Source organism: Oryzias latipes, chromosome 2 (genome assembly GCF_053564925.1).
Source record: "Oryzias latipes strain Hd-rR chromosome 2, Olatipes_Hd-rR_3.1".
NCBI classification, from domain to species: domain Eukaryota; kingdom Metazoa; phylum Chordata; class Actinopteri; order Beloniformes; family Adrianichthyidae; genus Oryzias; species Oryzias latipes.
The window spans coordinates 31,506,709-31,532,175 of NC_136238.1; the positions used below are offsets into that span (position 1 = coordinate 31,506,709).

Sequence of the window (25,467 nt, forward strand, 5' to 3'; positions counted from 1 at the left end):
TGGTACACAGGTGCTTCAGAACCTCCTCTTTCAGAAAAGCATGTTAGCCCAATGGCCACCATTTTTCAAGATTGCCGCCATTCGTATCAGTATGAAGCAGTATTTGCTGTCAGCTGCAGTGACCTCAGTTCGGAACAGTGATACTGTCAAAGAGGAAACTTAAGATTGAAAATTTGGATGTGTACTTCTGGACAGACTCAAAGGTTGTTCTTGCATATGTGAACAATGATGCCAAGAGGTTTCACACCTTTGTAGCCAACCGCATTCAGCGCATAAGGTCAAGCTCAGAACCAAAGCAATGGCATTATGTCAGTTCAGAAAACAATCCAGCTGACTATGCCTCAAGGGGGTTAACTGCATCACAGTTAAGAGAATCTAACTGGCTAACGGGTCCAGATTATCTCTGGCAACAGATACTTGAAATGCAAGTTGGTGAAGAGGAGATGGTGGGAGTTTTGGAAATATCCAACCCAGAGTTTCGTAAGTCTTGTGTCAACACTGTGAAAACAGAAACAGATTCAGTTGTGAACCGCTTCACCAAGTTTTCAGACTGGTCTAGAGTTGTGAAAGATGTTGCCAGGCTGAGAAGATTTGTCCAGGAACTTAAGGGGAGTACAACTAATATCAAATGAGACAAGCAGTCTTGAGGAAAGGCGACAAGCAGAACTGTTTATAATTAAGTTGGAACAAAGAGAAGCGTTCTCATAAGACATAAGGAAATTAAAACAAGGAAAAGCCAACTAGCTTAACAAGCACAGTCAGTTACACCATTTAAATGTTTTTCTTGATGACGACCGAGTCCTCAGAGTTGGAGGAAGGCTTTGCCAATCAACCCTTGACTATAGTGTAAAACATCCAGCTATGCTTCCCAAAAAGTCTCATGTATCATCTTTGCTTGTGAAGCACTATCATGAGCGTGTGTGTCACCAGGGCAGAGGAATGACCACGATTGAACTGTGTGCAAATGGGATATGGATAATTGGATGTGGAAACATGGTCTCCTCACACATTTACAAATGTGTGAAATGTAGGAGATACAGGAGAAATACAGAAGTTCAGAAGATGGCTGATCTGCCAAGAGAGCGGACGGAAACAACCCCTCCTTTTACAGATTGTGGACTTGACTGTTTTGTTCCCTTTATAGTAAAGGATGGAAGGAAAGAATTAAAAAGATATGGTCTCTTGTTTACTTGCTTGTGCTCAAGAGCTGTTCATATTGGATGATATGAGAACTGATGCTTTCATAAATGCACTTCGAACTTTTGTGGCAATCAGAGGACCAGTTCGCCAACTTAGGTGTGATCAAGGCACCAATTTCATGGGAGCCAGAAAAGAGTTTTCTGAGATGCTCAAGAAAGTGGACCCAGAACGTCAAAGGGCTCCCTTGGTTGTGAATTTGTAGCAAATTTACCATCTTCAATTCACATGGATGGAGTTTGGGTGCGCCAAATAAGAACGATCCAAAGCATTCCCGCAGTCATGCTTGACAAGACAGGAAACAGACTTGACGCTACATCTCTGAGAACTTTTCTCTATGAAACAATGGCTATAATCAACAGTAGACCATTAACTGTGGAGCACCGGACCAGATACTCTTACACCGAACCATATACTGACTATGAAATCTTCAGTCATACTGCCTCCTCCTGGACAATTTTGCAGAAAAGATTTATTTCTGCATAAAAGGTGGAGAAGAGTGAAATTTCTGGCCAATGAATTTTGGCAGAGATGGAAGCGAGAGTATTTGCTAAACCTTCAGCAACGTCAGAAATGGCAAAACTCATCACGAAACTTGAAAGTGAATGATATTGTGATTCTACAAGATGAAAGCACACCAAGAAATGAGTGGAAGCTTGCTAGAGTCTAAAAAACCTATCCTAGTGAAGATGGCATCGTACGAAAGTTAACTATACTTGTCAGTGAGACTACACAGAATAAAGGAAATTCACACACTAGACTACTGCACTTAGACCTGTTCATAAGGTTGTGACACTTGTAGAAGCACAGTGAATAACCAAAGCAGTATGTTCACATTAGTGGTTTGACATGAAAATCCCATTTAATCTTCATAGGAGTGATTTTGGTGGGAGTGTAAATGCAGCTTAAAATTATACATTTTATTGAAGTTCATGTTTGTGAAATTTTTAATAATTGGTGATTTAATTTTTATTTCTTTGGAGTGTACAGTGAATTTTGTTTGAATTATGTTCAGAAGAATAGGATTATTCTCGCGAGAATTTTAGCCTTTTTTTATTGGCCGCAAGTGAGCACGTCTTTTGCTCATGAAATGAATTTTATCCACATACTGGATGAGAGTGACGTTGGCTGGCAGTGGACAGTCAGAAAGCACCTCCTTTAATACCTGATAGAAAATTCCTGGAGAGAGTCTGAAACCCTGTTGGAAACGCATGAAACTCATCTATTGGGTCTCACACGTAAATGAAAAGATGTCTACACTTAGGGTGTAGAGGCAGACCGAAAAACATTAGCGAGGTCGAGGCATGTAACCCAGCAGTGCGAGTGGTCCAGTTTGGCCAGGGCTATGTATGGATTAGGATCAGAAACGGTTGAAGTGCTCAAATGTTATTTACAGCGTGCAAATCGGTGGACAATTCACCGACCTGATATCTGTGGTGCCCTAAGCCCACAGATGAGTTGGCTGTCAGTCAATTAAGGCCTTTGCCAAGGGATGCCAAGGGACGAGATGGCCACATCTGGCTAGACAAACCTTTAATTGTTAAAAAAACAAAGATGTTTCATTAGACCTGTCCTTCTCAGACGCGATGCAATGCCAGTTTGTAACGTATGGTGTCAATTCAGCGCCTAATGTGTTGTGCATCAAAACCGTAAAACCGTGCATCAAAACCCCTAATCTGTAACAGCCTGAAACCTGTGAATTGCCATCCCGGCATCACTGCCATCCCAGTAACAAGGAAAGGTGGAGAGAATAAATCGAACATTCAAACTAAATTGGGCAAATTAAATTAAATAAATTATTGTTATTTAACTAATAAAACTTATTTTTCAGTTTACGTATTTTATATTTTTAATTTAATAACATTGTTATATCTTGTTTTATTTTTATCTTTTTCTATTTTTATTGTTGTAATTTTATTGTAATTTTTATTCTGATGTTTCATAAACCAGTGTTTCCTCTTGGGGATCCATTGTTCTGGGGCACCACCATCTTAAGCTGTAGGGCAGGGGTCGGGAACCTTTTTGGTCGAGAGAGCCATAAACGCCACATATTTTGAAATATAATTTCGAAAGAGCCATACAATAATGTAGCGTCCCTTTCCCACACTGAGGCACGGAGACTTAACCTCTTTTAAGGTTCTTTATTCTGGTTACTGCAGACCGCAACAAATGCCGTACAATTAATTCAGCAACTCCTGAATCTCTCCCTCTGAGACGAGAGCGCTTCTCCCAACTTTATATTCCCCCTCTCCCGCTCCAGCCCTCCCATTTCCCTTATTCGGCCCATAGCTGAACCCCATTGGTCCAAACTACCTAACAACAGGCTGAGCGACAGATCTGAGGGCCAATCAGATCTCTGCTTGATCGATGCGTTCCATGAACTCCAGAACTTTTAACGCGGCCCAACAGCCAAGTTAAACTCAGTCCGCGACAATATGTTTAAAACTAAAAATACAAATGAATGTGTGCATTTGATGTAATTTCAACATTTTTAAAGTACAATACGTCTGTGGATTGTTTTTAATAACATTGTTATGCTGTTGCTAATAATTGATGAGTATTTCTCGTGGTAGTTTTGCTGATGGTCTAGTCTGGTTGATACGTGGTGAGTTTCTGCTTCATGCAGGCGTTGAGACTTTAAACGTCATCGTAGGTCTGAATGTTCTTTAGATGTGAGACAGACTGATCACATGCAGACCTGGAGCCAAACACACACTCACGCTGCAGTGAGTGACGGGCAGCGGGTTTTACGTTTTTACCATCCCAGCGCGATTCACCAGCTGCCACCCCCCCCCCCCCCCCCCCCCCTCGGCTTTCTTCCTCACACATCCCGTCCCCGAAACTGCGCGCTCTTCCTCAGAGACGGGAGCGCGCAGTTTTAGGCACGGCAATTCACAGGTTTCCGGGTGGTACAAACTCTGTGAAATAATAGATAATAGTAAACTGCAAGCACTCCAAGCACCGCTACTACTGCGCGCCTCTGGCATCGCATCACGCCCGAGAACGACTGGTCTAATGAAAAAAAAAAGTATGATTAAAGATTTGTCTGCGAGCCACATGTGACCATCAAAAGAGCCATATATGGCTCGCGAGCCATAGGTTCCCGTCCAAGGTTATAATAGTTTCGGATTTTTTATTAGTTTTAGTTTTTATTTAGTTTTGAATTTTTTTTTTAAATTTATTTAGTTTTAATTAGTTTTTAGAGGCTGCTTTACTAGTTTTTATTAGTTTTTATTTTTTGAAATTGCTTCGTTTTAGTTTAGTTTTTATTAGTTTTAGTGTTAGTTTTAGTTTTTTTTTTGTAAATTAGGATATTTGTCAGGTGCATGATTCAAAATCACCAGAATAAGTATTGTATGATAAAAACGCAATCAAAGATACATTTTGAAACACTTATTATTCAGAGGACACAAGGACAACCATCCTTAAATTGAAATACAACAGCCGACAACAGCATTACGTTATCTGCTCTGGCTTCTTTTTCGGGGGAGGGCGGGCGACAGGCTGGCTTGTCTAGGTACTGTTGATTTGCGTTGTTGTGTGCGCTTTTTAAATGTACTTTTAGATTCGTAGGGTTTTTCCCTTTGAGGAGCGTTCCACAAATTTTGTCTCCTGCTTCGACTACAAGGCACTTACTTTAGTTTTCGACGCTGTTATATTCAAAAAAGTCCCAAATAGGACTCTCCCGCTTTCTCCCAACTTTTACTGCAGCCATCACGCTCATGTAAATGTCTATGACAACGCTAGCCGGCAGTGTCCGACAGACATCATGTGACGTCACAGACTACGTGATGCCGTAAGGTTCAGATTAAAGCCCTGCACGGGACTATTTTCTTCATCCCGCGCCCGCTGAATTTCTGACCAATCCCGCCTGCTCCCGCAACGTATGCGTTACACTCCCGCCCACACCCGCAATATGTATGTCCACTCCCGCCCGCACCCGCAAAACTCATAGAATTTAGGCCCGCACAGTAATAGAGATGAATTGATTTTGTATTGTCTCCCGTCCCGCAGGAAAAAAACACGTATTTGTATTGATATTATTTATTATTAAAGAGATTCATGTCCCTCCTCCAGCCTCATCTTTTCATGCATTCCTCTTTTGTGTCATTTGCAACTTAATTATTACATATATTTTCACAAATCCCGTTCGGTTAAAAGTGTGCGTGTGTGCGCGCGCAGACAGACGGCCTGAAGCGCGCTCTTAGTAAGAGGCGGGGCGAGGCGGGGCGTTGCACACCCCCAACAACAGGTTAGATGACAGAGGCTATTGGGCGTCTCTACCTGGTGCCTTCACGGAGCTTCAGTACATAAGACTCCAACAGACGCACAGCCTAACGTAGTCCGCTAATATATATTCATGAGATATTCATGGCAGCACTGATCCCGCGGGGTTTTTTTCTGCCGCCCGCTCCCGCCCGCAGCACAATTCAAACCGCCCAATCCCGCGAGATTTGGGTTGGGTCCCGTGGGACCCGGCGGGACCCAATCCCAATGCAGCCCTCCAGTTCAGATACACAGTAAAACTAGCAGGGTGAAGTAAATAGACTTTATTTCAACCCAAAAGACTTATGTATTAACAAAGACGAAAACGAAGTATTTTTTGGGGTTAATATTATTTAGTTTCAGTTAGTTTTATACACACAACAAACAGTTTTAGTTAGTTTTCGTTTTTTTAAAAACTCTCGTTTTTATTTTTATTTCAGTTAACGAAAATGTTTTTTCAGTTCTAGTTTTAGTTTTTTCGTTCGTTTTCGTTAACTATAATAACCTTGTTCCCGACCCCTGCTGTAGGGTTGCTGTTGCTGCGGTGCCTGTTCTCAGGACCGGCTGGGGTCCTGCTCTGTGGTCTAACATCCATGTAGTGGGCCCTAAGCTGCTCTGTGTGGGGCGGGCGCTGTGGTAATAGATGGATCCCCATGATATCGTTTCCTCACAGCAGAAACAAGCCATAACTTCTTTTAGCGGCAGATCTTTGTTTCTGTTCAGGGTTCTACTGGGGGATTTGGGTGGGTGGGGGGAGGAACCTGGTGAGGGAGGGGTCCCATCTTTTGAGTTTGAGTTTAGATCTGTGCACGGACCGAATGAAATGGGGTTGGCGCTCTAACATTTTCTCTGATGTCAATCAGATGCTCAGTAACTCAGAGTTAGTTTGACCCATAAGTAGCAGACAGAACTTTTTACAGGGTCACAGTCACGGTTTCCATGCTCAGGAACCTCAAATAACACAATGTCTCACCCTAATTATTAAAATTCTCTCCATAGGTTTGTCTTATTTTTCTCCAAACAGGCGAGCAAAGGGTAGCACATCTTCACAATAAGTCTTGCCCGTCAGAGACATCTGCAGCTTTTCAGCTTCCTTTACCCCCAGGTTGTCCTGATAGTCATCATCCTCTTAGTCCTCTTGATCTGCAGCATCTCCATCCTCTCTAGGCTTCTCCAAATCCTCGACACCTCCTGTCTGTTCTGGTTTCTCTTCCTTTTTGTTGCAGATTCTGGGGCACCAGTTTCCTGGAAGGATCTTCTTTTTCCTTTCCCTTCTTTGCTTTCTTTTCCTAATTCTTATTTTGGAGGTCAACAGAGGTTTGATAATATTTTCTATGATTTTTTCATTGTGCATTTAACCCTTGTGCTATCCTAGGTACTTTGACATTGGGAGTTGGGTCATCTAGACCCACTAGACAATAATAATAATAATAATAATAATAATAATAATAATAATGAATTTTATTTATAAGGCGCCTTTCTAGACACCCAAGGTCACCTTACAGATAGAGAACAATAAAATACAGTTAAAAGAAAGACATATTAGTCAAAAACAAACAAGACATTGTAATCATAAAATGAATTAGGGTGGGTATGCTTGTCTGAAGAGGTGGGCTTTCAGATTTTTAGCAAACTGTGGGAGTGAGTTCATGTTCCGTAAATCCGAAAGAAGTGAATTCCAGAGCAGGGGGGCAGAGCGGCTGAATGCTCTGCCCCCCATAGTGACGAGCCGAGCGGTGGGTGTAGCAAGCTAGAGTGAAGAGGCAGACCTAAGGGAGCGGGTGGGAATGGGTGGGAATGGATAAGGTCAGACAGATATGGGGGGGCGAGGTTATGGAGGGCTTTGTAGGTCAAGATAAGGATTTTATAATTAATCCGGAGTGGCACTGGTAGCCAGTGAAGCTTTTGTAGAACAGGTGTGATGTGCATAGTTGAGGGGGTTTGTGTTATGATCCGGGCAGCAGAATTTTGGAGCAGTTGTAGTTTGTGAATGGTTTTGTAAGTGAGTCCGGATAAAAGGGAGTTGCAGTGGTCCAGACGAGAGGTGATGAGACTGTGGACTAGAATGGCCGTGGAGTGAGGACTGAGAGAGGGGTGGAGAAGGCGGATGTTTCGGAGGTGGAAATAGGCCGTCCGGGTGATGCTATTTATGTGGGCAGTAAAGGAAAGAGTGCTGTCAAGGACGACACCCAGACTCATAACTTGTGGGGAGGGAAGGATGGAGCAGTTATCGAAGGAAATGGAGAAGTTAGGGAGTTTATTTAGGGTGGTCTTTGTTCCTACGATGAGGAGTTCAGTTTTGTTACTATTTAATTTAAGGAATTTGTAGTGAACCAGGATTTTATTTCAATAAGGCATTTGGAGAGGGAGGCAGGTGAAAGAGTGGAATCAGGCTTGGAGGAGAGGTAGAGCTGGGTGTCATCTGCATAACAGTGAAAGTGGATGTTGTGTTTACGGAAGATAAAACCAAGGGGAAGAAGGTAAATGATGAATAGCAGGGGCCCTAGGACAGAACCTTGGGGCACACCTGTGGTAACTGGAACTGTGGGAGAGGTGAATGACTTTAATTGTATGAATTGCGTGCGGCCTGAAAGATAGGACTGGAACCAGCTGAGGGGTAGGTCAGTGATGCCAATGGTTGAAAGCCTTTCCAGAAGGATGGGGTGTGAGATTGTGTCAAATGCAGCAGTCAGATCGAGTAGAAGGAGGATGGAGGCTAAACCAGAGTCAGCGGCGAGTAGAAGGTCATTAGTGATTTTCAGGAGGGCTGTTTCTGTACTGTGAAATTGACGGAAGCCAGACTGGAGTTGTTCATATAAATTATTGGAAGAGAGGTGGGTTTGAAGTTGAGAGGTGACAGTTTTTTCAAGGATTTTTGCAATGAGTGGAACATTAGAGATTGGGCGGTAGTTATTGAGATTGGTGGGATCAGAACCTGTTTTTTTCAGTATGGGGGTGACAGCTGCGGTTTTGAGGACAGGAGGAACAGTTCCAGTCTTAAGGGAGGCGTGAATGATGCTAGTAATGAGGGGGGATAAAGAGGGGAGAGTAGCCTTGACCAGAGCAGTGGGAATTGGGTCAAGTTGGCAGGAGGTGGTTTTGGATTTGTAAATGAGTTCGGTGAGTTATGCTCAACTGATGGTAGATTAAATGATGAGAATAGCTCATGTGGGGAGAGAAGAGCTGGTGCCGTTACATTTTGACTGGAGTTGGATTGAAGTTGCTGGTGAATGTCATGGATTTTTGAAGAGAAATAAGACGCTAGGGTGTTACAGAAGTCAGAGGAGTACAAATGAGGAGGAAGTGAATTCTGGCAGGTTGTTGTACATGAGAGGATAGAAAATGGGACCTTTGAGTTGCCATTAGCGGAATTTATCAAACCAGAGAAATATTCTGTTTTGGTCTTGGAGATGGAGTCTTTGTATTGGATGATATGGTTACAAAACATGTCTCTATGAATAGTGAGCCCAGTTTTCTTGTAGAGTTGTTCTAGTTGGCGACCTTTAGCTTTGAGTTGTCTGAGGATTGGAGTAAACCAGGGTGCAGAGACGTTGAAAGTGATAGACCTTGTTTTGAGTGGGGCGAGAATGTCTAGAAAATTATGGAGGTTGTAATTGTAGTGGGAGATCAGTTCCTCGGGAGGGGAGGCACTGTCAGGACTGGGCATGCTATGGATGAGTGAGGATAAATTGTCCAAGTTAATGTCCGTAATTTTAAGAAAGCTAATGGTGCGTGGAAGATTGGATTTAGAAACAGAGAGGTTGACATGAAAAGATAACAGCATATGATCAGACTACAGAAGGGGGTCTGGTTTACAGTCCACAGGTGTAACACCCGAGCAGCAAACAAGGTCCAATACATGACCCTTAATATGGGTGGGAAAGTTGAAATATTGATTGAGACCAAAGCTGTCCAGACAGGAAACAAAGTCTTTGGTGAGGGAGTTGGTGTCACTGTCCATGTGAATATTAAAATCCCCTAAAATTATAATTCTCTGTGAAAGAGTGGAAAGGAAAGTTAAAAGAGCAGAAAAGTCAATAATAAAATTTTTGACTGATCTGGGGGGTCTGTAAAGCAACAATAGTTGGAACAGGGCCAGAGAGTTGACATACACTTGCCTCAAAAGTCTCATAAGCAGGGACAGACACAGGCGTTATCCTCCAACTCTCGCGAAAGATCATCGCGAGCCCCCCTCCGCGGCCGGAGCCACGTGGTTGCGCGATGTAAACAAACCCCGAAGGGGTGGCATCATTCAGTGAGGTAAAGTCATTCGGCAGCTGCCATGTTTCTGTTAGGCACATAAAATCCAACTTGTGGTCGAGTAGGAGATCTTGGATGAGATGACCCTTGCTCGTGAGAGAGCGTATGTTCAGAAGACCAAAGTTGGCGGAGAGTTTGGCGGCCGGATCGTTAGGTGACTGAGGTAGACGGGCAAGGAAGTTTTGATTAGCGCGGCAACCAGAGATTCTCGGCGGACGGCGACTGGCGGACCAAAATGACCTGATGGTGTTGGAGTTGGAGTTCTCATCACGGATGATCTGACGCGGGCCGCGGTGAATGTATCACCAACGAGGCTGGAATAGGATGTCCGGGTGCTGGAGCAGCGCTGGTGGAGGTGAATCGAGTGGAGAAGAGCGAAGCTTGGCAAAGTCAGCGACAGAGTATTGGAGCAGGACTGTCAGAGGATGCTTGAGAAATGACAGGATGATCCAGGCGACTAAAATCCAAACACAGTTGATCCACATTGTGGCAGCCTTGGGAGTGAGCAGCAGGTAAGCTAGCTCTCACACACTGCGTGTATCGTGATCAGAGTTCAAACGTTAACGTACACTGATCCAGGTGACAAACTGCAGACAGCTGCGAGAAGGTGATGAGTGAGGAAAAGTCACATTAGTAACAAAAGACATAGTCCACAGGGACAAGTAGAGCCTTAAGGTGGCATAGAGTCCAGGGAGCAGCTGCAGCCAAAACGCGCCAGCGTTCACTCAACCGGAAGTCAATGCTCTGAACCTTTTTTCTTCAATGATTTGCGATCTTTACTGGTGTCCATGGGTTACATGGAATCTTTCCACCTTTATCCACCTTTGTCATGATAGGGAGAACATGTCAATGTAAGGGTGGGGTCATCTAAGATAGCACAAGGGTTAATGGATTCTGTGTTTGCATGTATATTGTATTGCAGAAATATGCTTGATTTCTGCCTTCAGTAACAGATAATAGGTACCAAGGTCACCAGTAGGCCTGTTTTTGACTTGTGGTCTCTGTTTTCTTTCTGTACTGGAGTGTTGATGGAGCCACAACACCTGCAATGCAGACTAGACAAAAATGATGTATCTAGTATGTTTACATCTTCCTTTACAGAATAATAAAAAAGCCATTTTGCCTTGAGGACCGAGAGAGAGGACAGCCACAGAGCCTAACAGGTCGTGTTTTTCCACCTCTCCCCTTTTGGAAAAGGTTTGAAAATTCATGCAGACTCTTGTGTGTCTTTTCATTTCTGTACATTTCATTTTTTGAACCATCCGAATCTGTGAAGGCCGGCTGAAACTGCAACAAAAGACGACATGGCTTGCTGTGATTGTGAGACTAGCAGATGATCGATCGGAGCTGCAGTGAAGAGGACGGCGGTGTTTGTGGGAGTTGGAGCTGAAGATCGGAGCAGGAACCATGTCTTCCCTTCAGTCTCTGAGAGAGTTGATCAGCGAGCGACTAGCTGCTGCTGCTGAAGAAATCTGCAGACTCTGTGAAGGAACCATCGTCCAGTACGAGCAGGAGCTCTGTCGTCAGCGCAGACTGCTGGATGTCATCTGGAAACCACAGCTGCAGCTACACCACATAGGTATGTCACCTTCAACAAAGAAAAAGAGAATCCTTTGATAAATAATAGTAAATAATACTCAGTCAGGATGTGCTACAGTTACTTGTCTTTTAATAACAGATCTCTTAGCAGTCCCTTTACATCAGAAGGCTATATGCTTCTAACATTTGCCAGAATGCATTGCCCATAACCCAAGATGCATCTCTAATAATCACAGTGTCTCCACAAGTGAGGTGCATTCAAATGCAATAGAAGCAATTACATCTTCTATCCTGGAAGCCGCAGGTCTCAGGCTGATTCTGAACTGACAGTGATGGAAGAGCTTTCATCCTCTGATGATGATGAAGCAGCTGCTGTGCAGGTGGTCTTCACGCAGTGAACACCACATTTAGTAAAGTAGTACTCAAGTTAAAGTAGAGAGTAGGCATCCAAATGATTACTTGAGTATTAAGTACTTGGATTCAAAATATACTCAAGTAGTGAGTAATTAATGATTAACATCCCATTTATGTCATAATAACAGAATGAGGCTCATTAAAAAATAATGGAATAATATAACTTTTAATGAGGCAGGAAATAAGTACATTCATGTTTCAAAATAAAACATTAGGCAACATTTGCTGCAACAAATAAATGACAATAAATAGTTTGTAACCATTCCCTCCTTTTCTTTGTAAAACATTGTTTTTCTACCAAGACATTCTTGATCATCTTTTCCTTTGATTTTAGTCATTTTAGGCAACCTGTAAACAGAACTGTTATCCTTAAACTTAAACATTTTCCTTTACATCATGTAATAGATTACATATGTATAATACTTTATTTAAATCAGTAGAAGAGCTGACAGCAGAACAAACTGAATGTGAGTTTCTTCAGCAGAAAAATGACTGTTGATCTTTAACAGTAGCTCGTTCTCAAGGTTTTTTGATTGTGATTTGATTTTGATTTGAAATGGTTTATTTCATGCAATCACAGAATAATTCACAAAACAATACAACCAGCATTCATACATTAATTCAAAGATGTATCAAACTTAGGATAATTAGATATTACATCAAAGATTGCTTGAAAGAGAGCGGAAGGAAGTGATAATCCGGTTCATTACTTTTCATCTGATATCAATGGCTTATAAACACAGTTTCAGGTCATTACGTATGCTTAAGTTTCAAGAAATTACATTACAATGATGAATTACTTCATACTTATGTAAAGTAGTTATAACTATTTTGGATAGTAACATACCACGATTCAGATCAGTTATCTAAAATATTTTCAGATTAATTTCATTTTTAAAATCATGTTAATGATTAAAAAAATAACACAATCAGAAAATAAACATAACAAATCATGGCTTTTTGGATCAAATTAACCAATATAATTAGGATTCAATCATTATAACCTTTTTCCATAATAGATTAAGTGTCATGTTTTGAGTTTGTTGTCTTGTTTTTCGTCCTTGTTCTTGTTCTGTCTTGTTTGGTTCTGTTTCCTGTTTTATTTTGAAAGTTCTCCTGTCTTGTCTGGTTTCTTGAGTTTTACTTCCTTTGGTCCCCATCTGCCCTGATCGTGTTCACCTGTGTCTTGTCTGCCCTGTCTGTATTTAAGTCGTGTCTCTGCCTTCCTCCTGTGCTGGTCCATTAGCTCTGTTATGGTGTTCATGTCATCCTGTCCTGTCTAGTCCATGTTCCTGTCTCTTGCCTCGTCCATGTTTCATGCCACGCCAAGTAAGTTTTTGTTTTTGTTCTGTGAACCTGCTCTGCAGCGCTTTTTGTTTGTTTTTCCGTATTAAAACCACTAGTCCACCTCTGCTTCTGGGTCCTACCGGCTCTCGAGCCACCCCCACATCGTGACATTAAGCGTATTTTTTTATATAATTTGTTTTTTAGTAAGGTAATGCTGGGAAATAAAAAAGGGTCCATAATCTGTCGATTGTCCAAGGTTGGTATTCCTTCTTCTGCTGATTAACAGCCTCTCTTATGGGTTTAAACAGAGTTTATAGTTCTCTTCTATGTTATGTCTGCAGACATTAGACGGAGGTCCATATCCTTCTTCAGCTGATATCAGCGGCGCTGAGAGTTGAGGTCAAGTTGTCTGCAGGTCAGAACTTTGGTGACAATCAGGTTACTTCAGACTTTTGGAGAAAGTGATGAATCCAGGCGTCATATTTCATGAATTTATTTGGCTCTTTGATTTATTACTGCATGTTGGTTCAGACGACTGTGATCAAACACTTCTAAAAGTCCTTCATGTTGTTAACAACCTGAACCTTGGACCGGTCCGGTGGACAGAGTGGTTTGACGTAAATTCTGCAGCATTTAACCCCAGTGTTCTCAATCTGCTTTCGCTTCCTTAGAAGCCTGGCATGTTTGGCGATTTCAGCTTTCCTTCTGGTCAGATGGTCGTTCAGATAAACAGCAGATCCCTTCAGATTATTCCTTTGATTGATCAGAGCTAGCTTGTGTTTTTGATTCACAAACATGAGGATCGCTGGTTTATCTGTCTCCTTTCTCCTGGGGAGCGGGTGGCAGGTCTCGATGGTGTTGAGATCCAGGGAAATCCCTTTAGACGTGAAAAATGATTCCACTTGCTGTTCCACAGACTCTCCAATGTTCCCCGTTTCAGAAGAACTACTACCAATGCTAGCACTATTAGCATTAGCCATGCTAACTCCAGCTGCATTTAGCTTTCCCCGAGGTTTGATCGGTAATCCAGGGAGAATGACGTCATTCATCCTTGCCTGTTGTTCCATGTTGCCCACTCTTTTCATCGTTGCTCATTTTGAGCACAGAGTCTGTGAAACTCTATAAATAGCTCCGTGAGAGGAGCTAGCTTAGCATGGATTTTGTCGAGTGCAGCTTTAAATTCATCCCCATTACTTGTTGCTTGGTTTTTCTTCAGAGGCATGGTCGGCTGTCTTTCTTAGAGATAATCCGAATTTAGTCAATTGACGATCGTTGAAAAAACCACGGTGGGCTGAAGAGTCCATGATTACAATTATATCTCCAACTAACAACCTCCTCTACCTTTGATTCCATTTTTGTCTCTCTTGGAATAAAGGCAAATATTCCTGTATCCACCTTTTCCAGAAAAGATCAGTGATATATTGTACTTGCCTCCACCCAATGAAATTTGTGCCATTATCTGATCTTTTTTTTTTTTTTTTAACTTGTCCTGTCCAACAGCTGGGCAGACAGACGAGAGCTGAGGGCCTCTTGTGTTGGACATATTTTGCTTTAACAAGAGGGGTTATTAATCTTCTGACAAACCAAAGGTATGTCTGAATAAACCCCTTTTGTAATTGAGGCCAAACTTTATTAATTTCAATCATGTCTGAAAATCTTTGGTGTTGGACCGGACGGAAAAGGAAAGAGGGGAAGAAGAGAGAGGGACGCTAGAGAGAGGGGGGGGTAGGGGGTGATAATAGGAGGGGAAGGGGGATAAGACCATGAAGCAGCATACAGCAACAAGTTTACTGGTTGTTAATCATTATGGTAAGGTTCAAATGCAGTACAAAAAGGGCGGGGCCTGTCCACACACACACTCAAATGTTATAAACACACCTGCTAGCTGCAAAAATGTCCACCTGTCGACATGTACACAAAACAGATAGTGTTCACACGCATACTTATGCCTGATAACCAACTAGTGTGAAATATTTCAGTCATTCAGTCATGCAAGCTATTAGTGCAAAGGTGAGCTAACACCAGTGCTCAGGTGAGGTTTTATGTTCTTCTAAAATGGATGGTGGAACGTGAAAAGAAGGAGGGAGAGTGCCCATCCATCCCCACCCCAAGACCCCCACCGCAGCAGCAGCGGCAGCCGGAATCCCCCCAACGCCACACGGGAACCGGCAGGGAACAACCGCCGCCCGGGCGACCAAGCCCGCCACCCAGGCCAGGGCCAGCAGGGCCGCCGCAAGGCCCCCAGAGCCAGAGGCCAGGGAAGCACGGAGGGAAAGAGAGCGCCGCCCCAGCCCAACCAGGAGAGCAGCCCCCCCGCCGCGCCGGGAGAACCCAACGCAGAGCCCCACCGGAGAAGGACGCCCACAGCCCCAAACGAGCACCCCACCACCACCCAGGAGTTCCGGGCATCCCCCCGCCCCAACCCCAGGTACGAGCCAGGACCCCCCAAGGGAGACCCGCTCCGCACTCCAGGCAACCATCCGCCCGGCCCACGGTTGGTCCAGGGAGGAGCGAGGCAGGGGGCCCGCCGCCCCCGCCCAGGAGGGGGGAACCCCGGGGAAAAAAAAGAGGGCCCACAAGGGGTGTTATAAATATGGCCCGACCAGGCTCGGCCACAGTTGGAAATTTGGCGGGGCCCAGCACTCAGGAGCAAGGACCAGAACCCACCCCCCAGGGACCAGACACCCCCGGCTCAGATGTAATGTGAACTCCCCCACCGCGCGGAGAGAGCACCGCCGGGCCCAGGAAGCCGGCACCCCGGGGACACGGCCGCCGTTGCAAAGGGGGGCCCGCACCCCCCACCAGGGAAGAGGCAGGGGACAGACGGACCCAGGTCCCACCTTCCTTGCAAATTGTGTGTGCGTGTATGTGTGTTTGAGATGGTGTGTGTGTGCATGTGTGTGTGTTTATGTTGGGATGTATATATTGAGGGGGGAGGGGTGTGTGTACTAAGGGGGGTGCAGTTAAAATTGGCGGGTAGGGCACTAAGGGGACATCTCCTGATTACTCACAGTGATGTCCCCTCACCCTCCCCACCAAGGGGCCCTAAATGTCTAAGGTGTGGTTAAAATTGGCGGGTAGGGTGCTAGGAGGACATCCGCTGCTTGCTGGCAGTGATGTCCAAGCACCCCCCCTACCAAGGGCCCTACATGTCTAAGGTGCAAATAAAACCGAAAGAGGGGGGGCCCACTCCATACGGCAACCATAGGAGGGGGGCCACTGCCTAGTAAACCCCCCCCCAAGGCTCATCGCAGGCTAAGCCCCCCACCCCCTCACCCTATTATGAGGTTATATGAGGAAGGGGGTAAGTTGGGGACAGCTGATAAACTGTCCCCCGGTGGTCAAACAGCTGTCCCCCGCCCCTCCCCCAGCAAGGGGGCCAGGCCCACCCAGCCCAGGGGCCCCACCCCCGGAGGCGCTGACACCCCAGGCCCAGCACCACCCCCCCCCACACAGAGAGAGAGGAGCCAGAAAGCGCCGCCCCCCCCCCCGGAGCAAGCCCAGGCCCCCACCCCCAAACGCCGGCCCTAGAAGAGCTCTGGTCAGGCCTCGACGGGACCGAGGCAGCCAACCGGCCGGGGAAACCGCCGATGGCCTCAGCGGAGACCCCGACCCGTCAACCCCCCCTGCCCCGTACCAATAGTGGACCCCCCCCCTCCCCCAGAATGCCCCCCCAGAGGTCAGGGCCGACAAGACCCCCCCCCAGACCCCGCAGCCGAAGCGGAGGACACCCAGAGCGACCGGGGGCCCCAAGAGGGTTGTCCCGTCCCGCCCCAGAGCCAGGGAAGGGCCGATCCCAGCCCCAGGTGTAGATGGGAAGCCCATCCAGCGCCGCTGGGCCTCCCCCCCTGAGCAGCGCCCCCCGCCAACCCCCCCCAGCACAGGCACAGGGACCACCCCCCCAAGCCAAGCCAGACCACACCCCCACCACGCACCCCCACACCCAAGCCCAGAGGACCACGCAGCGCCCCAGCCCGCCCCACCCAGGCGCCGGACCCGATCCCCCGACCAACGGAGCCCCCAACAACTCCCGCCAGGCGTAGATGGGAAGCCCATCCAGTGCCGCTGGGCCCCCCCCCCCCCCCCGAGCAGCGCCCCCCGCCGACCCCCCCCAGCACAGGCAAAGGGACCACCCCCCCAAGCCAGGCCAGACCACCACCCCACCCCCCCACCACGCACCCCCACACCCAAGCCCAAAGGACCACGCAGCGCCCCAGCCCGCCCCACCCAGGCGCCGGACCCGATCCCCCGACCAACGGAGCCCCCAACAACTCCCGCCAGGCACCGGAGGCCCCGACCCCCACCCTGGCCCACGGCAGAAGGGCAAGGAGCAGCGACGACCAGGCCCCCCCCACCCCCTAAGTCACGGAGTTAGCTATGGGAGACCAGAGAGACTGAATTCTTTCGAAGTTACTTGAACTTTGGGCTGACATTTTTTCCAAGCTGATATGATCAAGCAGCAGATTTCTGTGTTGACTTATATTTATATTTTTTTTGCTTTTCCAATTTATTAAAATAGTTTTTTAGCAATGCAAAGAGTTATGAAAATGATAGATGCTAATCCTCCTTCTACATCGATGGCACTCATGTCACCAAGCACACAAAGTGACGGTGAAGCTGTGATTGAAACCTTAAGCCAGACTGATAGATCGGCACATACCTGCCGCCAGAGAGCCTGGACAGGCGTGCAGAACCATAGTGCATGCATGTAATTGTCGGGTAGATTACTGTCACAGTGCTGACAAATGTCTGAGTTACTGAGACCCATCTTGAACATCCTCTGTCCAGTGTAGTAAATTCTGTGAAGAGTTTTGAAATGGATTAGCTGCAGATTTGGACTTTTTGTCATTTTAAAGGTGTTTAGACAAAGTTCTGACCAAAAACTTTCATCTGTGCTGATGCTTAAATCCGCATCCCATTTTGTTGTCGGAAGTGAAATATTGTTATCTAAATTGCATAAAAGTTTGTATATTTTGGAGAGAGTTTTATTCATTGAGAAATTGATCAGAGTGGTAACTACATCTGGTAGCTTTAAATCGTTGTCTCTGTATTTAAACTTTTTAGTAATAATTGATTTAAGTTGCTGATATTCCAAGAAGTTATATATTCCATGTTTGTCTTGAAGTTCCTGGGGAGTTATGAATCTTCTATCAATAATTATGTGCTCTAGTTGTTTTATGCCCCCTGCTTACCAAGCTGGGAAGTGGATAATTTTTTTGTTTATGAGGATGTCTGGGTTGTTCCAGATGGGTGTCATTTTGCACGGTTGAATTGATGATTTTGATATTATTATCCGATCTTAATTGCTTTACTTGTCCCCTTCTGCTGATGAAGCGACATAAAGCATTAATGCATGCATCTGTATCCAGAGACGTTGCAACCTCCAAATGAACAGCTCGGCTAGCCATGCAAGTGAAGATGACCCCATAGCGTTTACAGGCTCCTCTTCCTCTCTTCACTTCCACAGGACTAAAGTAATCAACACCTGTGTTGGCGAATCGAGACAAATCAGGAAGAATTCGTTCTTTTGGAAGATCAGCCATTTTTTGGGTTACTGGTCTCCCATGAAACCGTCGACAAAATACACACTCTGAAATTACTTGCCTCACCGCAAAGTTGGCATTTGTTATTAAAAATATTTGTCTTTGGAGATTGCATAAGCCTGACCGCCATGACCAAGGCGTTGATGTGTGTGTTTCAGAATAAGCAGAGAGATATGCTGGTCCTTAGAAAGGATAAGAGGATTCTTGCTTCCTTCAGGCATTGCTCCTTTGCACAGTCTTCCACCTACTCTCAGAAGTACATCATCTGTTATGGGATCCAATTTGTAGATTGAACTTTGTTTACTCACACTTGAGTTTGACATCAATGCATGAATTTCTTTCAAGAATCGCTGCTACTGACAATAGCGTATGATGGTTAAGTCAGCTTTCTTCACATCACTCAATGTTAAGAAGTCAACCTTGCAAGTTGTTGTGTTTGTTGCAGGTGTGACATTTTTCTGCTTTGTCCTTGTAGTTTCATCCTGTACAGTTTTCAACTGCTTTCTCTGTCGACCCTTTTCCAACAGCATGGATTTCAGTCTTAGGATCCAGGCAAGTAAGTAAGTAAATCTTTATTTATATAGCACTTTTCACAGAAAGTGACTCACAAAGTGCTTCACAATGTTAAAACAATATAAAATCAGTAGCGATACCTAATAAAACACACACAACAGGCAACCACAGTTGTTAACTTGAAAAATATGCAATCAACTTCTCTGAAGGGTGTCAGAACCTGGTCTTGAGGACCAACAAAAGATGACAGACCCAAGGAGTACGAGATCTTCAGTTTATTTAAAAGGGACCAGAGCAGGCAAGATGCTAGGCAGAATCTTGACAGCAGGGGGCGTGGAGACAGACTTGTGGGAGGCCAGGAGTGAGAGGAGAAAACAGACGGAGCAGAGTCCAGAGTTCATGGAAAGGGGCGGGAATGAGGAAGTCCGTAACAGAGTGCAGCGGAGGAGATGTCTTACGGCTGAATCTTGAGGCAGAGCTTGGCGATGAGGAATAAGTGATCACAGCAAGAGTTTAGTCAGTAGAAGCAATTACGGAGAAAGCTTGGTTCGTCATAAATGGCAGATATAACAATAAGGCAGCCAGGTGACTCAGACTTGAGAGCGTGGAGCAGAGATCCAGATTTGCTGACGAGCTGCAGACTGGAACACAGAGCGTGAGAGCACGCTGGTGGTCTAGTATTGTAGTAGGTTTAGGGGATGTCATCTGGACTTGGTTTTAAAGTTAGAAGACGTTTCGCCTCTTATCCAAGAGGGTTTGTCAATTCTGAATTAGCTGGTCTAATAGCTGAAAATCCTTAAAAGGATTTTCAAACAACATAACATCCCAGTTCATCTCAAACTAGTTAATACCCTCAGACAAAAACTGGTTCATCCAAAGAACAAAATTCCCAGCTACAAACAGTGTAATGTTGTGTACTCTATCCACTGCAAAGAGCACTGCATTGAACAATATATAGGAGAAACCAAACAACCTCTACACAAGCGGCTTTACTAATATCCCAGAACCAACCCAAGTGGACCTGAGTCTGCAGTGCATCTCCACGTGGAGGCCACAAACCACTCGTACGAGGACAGTGAAGTCCGAATTCTAGCCAGAGAGAAAGGATGGTTTGAACGAGGAGTGAAAGAAGCCATCTTTGTCAAAAAGGATAAACCTTCTCTTAATAAGAATGGCGGTCTCAGGTTAATTCTTCCATCCATCTACGGCAGTGTTTTGAAACCTAAACAAACCAAACCACTTCCACCTGGGTCGTTAACAGCTGAAAGAGATGACCAATTTGGAGAGGGATTCACTGGCTCCCCAACCCCCAGCTGAGGATAAAGGACTCTTAACTACCCGAAACCATGTAGGCTAAGTTGACAATACCATCCAGTTTCAGGTCTGACTCCTCCCCCATGAGCCCATATATACCAGCTCTTAGACCAGCTAATTCAGAATTGACAAAGTCTCTTGGATAAGAGGCGAAACGTCTTCTAACTTTAAAACCAAGTCCAGATGACATCCCCTATACCTACTACAATGGAACCAACCTGGATGAATGAGAGTCTTCATAGACATGGTGGTTTAGTAGTAAACTTAGACATTCCGGTGAGGAACGGAGCGGTGTGACAGCAATATATATTGACGTAAACAGGTGAGGAGAGTTAACCCTGACGAGCAGCCACTGCGGGGGCCTGGTGGCAGTTGCCTTGACATAGGGTTAGAAGCATCACAGCCACTGACTGCATTCACAGTTTCTACTTTTCTGACCTCTTTGTCATCAGGGTCAACTGAAAACTTCATGACTGATGTTGGCTCTTCACATTCATGTGTCCAAAGAAATTCAGGTCCTTTAAAGCCATACACTGTTCTTTAGAAACCTTGAAGCTTTCATTCCTCTAGAGGCTTTGTCAGCAGGATTATTTTTGGAGCAAACATGTCTCCATTGTGAGGGTTCAGATGCCTGAGATTCTGTTGGCCACGATTTTACTTCACCCAAGTGAAGTAAAATCCTTAAAAGTCAATCAATTTAACCATTTTTAATAATTGATTAATCATTTGTTTTATTATTTTTTGTATTTTAATTTATTTTATGATAAAGTAATGCTGTGAAGTAAAATAAGAAGGGTCCATATTTTGTCGAATGACCAAGGTTGGCATTTCTTCTTTTGCTGATTAACAGCCGTTCTTCTGGGTTTGAACAGAGTTTATAGTTCTCTTCGATGTTATGTCTGCAGAAATAAGACAGAGGTCCATATCCTTCTTCAGCTGATAACAGTAGCGATTAAGAGTTGAGGTCAATTTTTCTGCAGTTTAGAACTTTGGTGACAATCAGGTCACTTCAGACTTATAGAGAAAATGATGAATCCAGGCGTCATATTTCTTGAAAGTATTTGACTCTTTGATTTATTACTATCTGTTGTTTCAGATGAACAGATAGTAATAAATCAAAGAGTCAAATGTTTGTTTGCTATGCTGATGGACAGGCTGACAGACGAGGTAAGACAGGAATCTCCCTGGACAATGATGTTTGCGGATGACATTGTAATTTGCAGTGAGAGTAGAGAGCAGGTGGAGGAACAGCTAGAGAGGTGGAGGTTTGCTCTGGAAAGAAGAGGTATGAAGGTCAGTCGTAGTAAGACAGAATACATGTGTCTGAACGAGAGGGATCAAGGTAGAAGCGTTAGGTTACAGGGGGCTGAGGTGAAGAAGGTGCAGGAGTTTAAGTACTTGGGGTCAACAGTTCAGTGTGATGGGGATTGTGGAAAAGAGGTGAAGAGGCGAGTGCAGGCAGGTTGGAGCGGTTGGAGGAAAGTGTCAGGAGTGTTGTGTGACAGAAGAGTGCCAGCAAGACTCAAAGGAAAGGTGTACAAGACAGTGGTGAGACCAGCTCTGCTCTATGGGTTAGAGACGGTAGCAGTGAGACAGAGACAAGAGGCTGAGATGGAGGTAGCAGAGATGAAGATGTTGAGGTTCTCCTTAGGAGTGACCAGGTTAGACAGGATATGGAACGAGTACATCAGAGGGACGGCTCATGTTGCCTGTGTTAGCGACAAAGTCAGAGAAGCCAGACTGAGATGGTTTGGACATGTTCAGAGGAGGGATAGTGGATATATTGGTAGAAGGATGTTGGAGATGGAGCTGCCTGGCCGGAGGGCAAGAGGACGGCCAAAGAGGAGATATATGGATGTCTTAACAGAGGACATGAAGTTGGCTAACGTTAGGGTAGAAGATGTTCATGATAGAGTGAGGTGGAAAAGGATGATTCGCTGTGGCGACCCCTGATGGGAAAAGCCGAAAGAGAAAGAAGACTATCTGTTGTTTCAGATGTCCGTAATCAAGCACTTCTCAAAGTCCTTCATGGTGTTCACAACCAGAACCTTGGCCCGGTCCGGTGGACCGAGTGGTTTGACGTAAATCCTGCAGCCTTTAACCCAAGTGTTCTCAATCTGCTTACGCTTCCGTGTATGTTTGGCGATTTCAGCATTCCTTCTGGTCAGATGGTCGTTCAGACAAACAGCAGATCCTTTCAGATTAATTCTTTGATTGATCAGAGCTAGCTTGTATTTTTGATTCACAAACTTGATGAGGATCGCTGGTTTATCTGTCTCCTTTCTCCTGGGGAGCAGGTGGTAGGTCTCGATGGTGTTGAGATCCAGGGAAATCCTTTCGGACATGAGAAATGATCCCACTTTGCGTTCCAGGGTCTCTGCACCGCAGTCCGTTTCAGAGCCGCTAGCTTTGCTAGTGCTATTAGCATTAGCAATGCTAACTCCAGCTGGGTTTAGCTTTGCCCGAGGTTTGATCGGTACTCCAGTGAGAATGACATTATTCATCCTTACTTGTTGTTCCATATCGTCCAGTCTTTTCTCCAGAATGTCGACCCGGTTTTCCCGTTGCTCGTTTTGAGCCCGAAATCTTTGGAAGTCTTCCATCAGTTCCAAGATTGGAGTTAGCTTAGCTGTCACTTGTTCCATAAATGGATACAACGCGGCTTGGATTTCATCAAGAGACTTTTTAAGGTCTTCGTAGTCCTGGTTTTTCTTGTGGGCCATGGTTAGCTCTCTTTTTTGGAGGAAATCTACTTTTTAAGTCATTTGAAGATAGTTGTATAGCCATAGAGAGCCACACACGCGTGCTGCTGTAACCCGGAACCGTATGTCTCATCCAAAGGATGAACAGCTTACACACTAGGACTTAAATAGGACCCTGCAGAGGTGAGTTGATTAACTGAACCGCCCTAGGGGAGTAACCGAAGTAACCAAAGTAAAGCCTGCCAGAGTTGCCTGTCCCAAAATGCTCCCAAGGCTGCTTATTTGGGCCAATGTCATCTTCCGCATAATCATTTTTAAACACATTTCCTCATTAATAGAAATCCATGTTTTACCCTCAGAAATACATTCATTATTGAACAACATTGGTCGTCGCTGCTCCTTGCCCTTCTGCCGTGGGCCGGGGTGGGGGTCGGGGGGTCGGGTCCGGCGCCTGGGTGGGGCGGGCTGGGGCGCTGCGTGGTCCTCTGGGCTTGGGTGTGGGGGTGCGTGGTGGGGGTGTGGTCTGGCTTGGCTTGGGGGGGTGGTCCCTGTGCCTGTGCTGGGGGGGGTTGGCGGGGGGCGCTGCTCAGGGGGGGAGGCCCAGCGGCGCTGGATGGGCTTCCCATCTACACCTGGGGCTGGGATCGGCCCTTCCCTGGCTCTGGGGCGGGACGGGACAACCCTCTTGGGGCCCCCGGGCACTCTGGGTGTCATCCGCTTCGGCTGCGGGGTCTGGGGGGGTGGGGTGGGGGGTCTTGTCGGCCCTGTCCTGTGGGGGGGCATTCTGGGGGAGGGGGGGCACTATTGGTACGGGGCAGGGGGGGTTGACGGGTCGGGGTCTCCGCTGAGGCCATCGGCGGTTTCCCCGGCCGGTTGGCTGCCTCAGTCCCGTCTAGGCCTGACCAGAGCTCTTCTAGGGCCGGCGTTTGGGGGTGGGGGCATGGGCTTGCTCCGGGGGGGGGGGGGGGGGGGGGGCGACGCTTTCTGGCTCCTCTCCCTCTGTGTGGGGTGGGTGGTGCTGGGCCTGGATTGTCGGCGCCTCCGGGGGTGGGGCCCCTGGGCTGGGTGGGCCTGGCCCCCTTGCTGGGGGGGGGCGGGGGACAGCTGTTTGACCACCGGGTCAAACAGCTGTCCCCAACTTACCCCCTTCCTCATATAACCTCATAAGAGGGGGTGGGGGGCTTAGCCTGCGATGAGCCTTGGGGGGGGGGGGGGTTACTAGGCAGTGGCCCCCCTCCTATGGTTGCCGTATGGAGTGGGCCCCCCCTCTTTCGGTTTTATTTGCACCTTAGACATGTAGGGCCCTTGGTAGGGGGGGTGCTTGGACATCACTGCCAGCAAGCAGCAGATGTCCTCCTAGCACCCTACCCGCCAATTTTAACCGCACCTTAGACATTTAGGGCCCCTTGGTGGAGGGTGAGGGGACGACACTGTGAGTAATCAGGAGATGTCCCCTTAGTGCCCTACTCGCCAATTTTAACTGCACCCCCCTTAGTACACACACCCCTCCCCCCTCAATATATACATCCCAACATAAACACACACACATGCACACACACACCCTCTTAAACACACATACACGCACACACATTTTGCAAGGAAGGTGGGACCTGGGTCCGTCTGTCCCCTGCCTCTTCCCTGGTGGGGGGTACGGGCCCCTTTGCAACGGCGGCCATGTCCCCGGGATGCCGGCTTCCTGGGCCCGGCGGTGCTCTCTCCGCGCGGTGGGGGGTTAACATTACATCTGAGCGGGGGGTGTTCGTGTCCCTGGGGAGTGGGTTCAGGTCCTTGCTCCTGAGCGCTGGGCCCCGCCAAATTTCCAACTGTGGCCGAGCCTGGTCGGGCCATATTTACAACATCCCTTGTGGGCCCTCTTTTTTTCCCCGGGGTTCCCCCCTCCTGGGCGGGGGCGGCGGGCCCCTGCCTTGCTCCTCCCTGGACCAACCGAGGGCCGGGCGGATGGCTGCCTGGAGTGCGGAGCGGGTCTCCCTTGGGGGGTCCTGGCTCGTACCTGGGGTTGGGGCGGGGGGATGCCCGGAACTCCTGGGTGGTGGTGGGGTGCTCGTCTGGGGCTGTGGGCGTCCTTCTCCGGTGGGGCTCTGCGTTGGGTTCTCCCGGCGCGGCGGGGGGGGCTGCTCTCCTGGTTGGGCTGGGGCGGCGCTCTCTTTGCCTCCGTGCCTCCCTGCTCTCTGGCTCTGGGGGCCTTGCGGCGGTCCTGCTGGCCCTGGCCTGGGTGGCGGGCTTGGTCGCCTGGGCGGCGGTTGTTCCCTGCCGGATCCCGTGTGGCGTTGGGGGGATTCCGGCTGCCGCTGCTGCTGCGGTGGGGGTCTTGGGGTGGGGATGGCTGGGCACTCTCCCTCCTTCTTTTCACGTTCCACCATCCATTTTAGAAGAACATAAACACTCACCTGAGCACAGGTGTTAGCTCACCT

At 46.8% G+C, this 25,467-nt stretch overlaps 3 protein-coding genes across 6 annotated transcripts in view; 2 read left to right on the plus strand and 1 right to left on the minus strand.

Moving 5' to 3' along the window:
- Window positions 1-25,467, minus strand: part of LOC111948918 (uncharacterized) — a 377,453-nt gene that overhangs the window by 263,902 nt on the left and 88,084 nt on the right. The window lies entirely within an intron of this gene.
- LOC144986998 (uncharacterized) overlaps window positions 1-25,467 on the plus strand; it is a 72,878-nt gene that overhangs the window by 19,351 nt on the left and 28,060 nt on the right. The window lies entirely within an intron of this gene.
- Window positions 1-25,467, plus strand: part of LOC144986665 (NACHT, LRR and PYD domains-containing protein 12-like) — a 515,000-nt gene that overhangs the window by 6,440 nt on the left and 483,093 nt on the right. Inside the window, exons 4-5 of one of the 3 annotated variants that reach the window (XR_013650506.1) lie at window positions 10,825-10,920; window positions 11,000-11,302. The exons of 1 other annotated variant lie outside the window; for it this stretch is intronic. The gene's annotated coding sequence lies outside the window, so the exon portion shown is untranslated. Of the gene's footprint in view, window positions 1-10,824; window positions 11,303-25,467 lie in introns of all 3 variants that reach the window. One more of the 3 variants, XR_013650505.1, reaches the window with a different exon arrangement.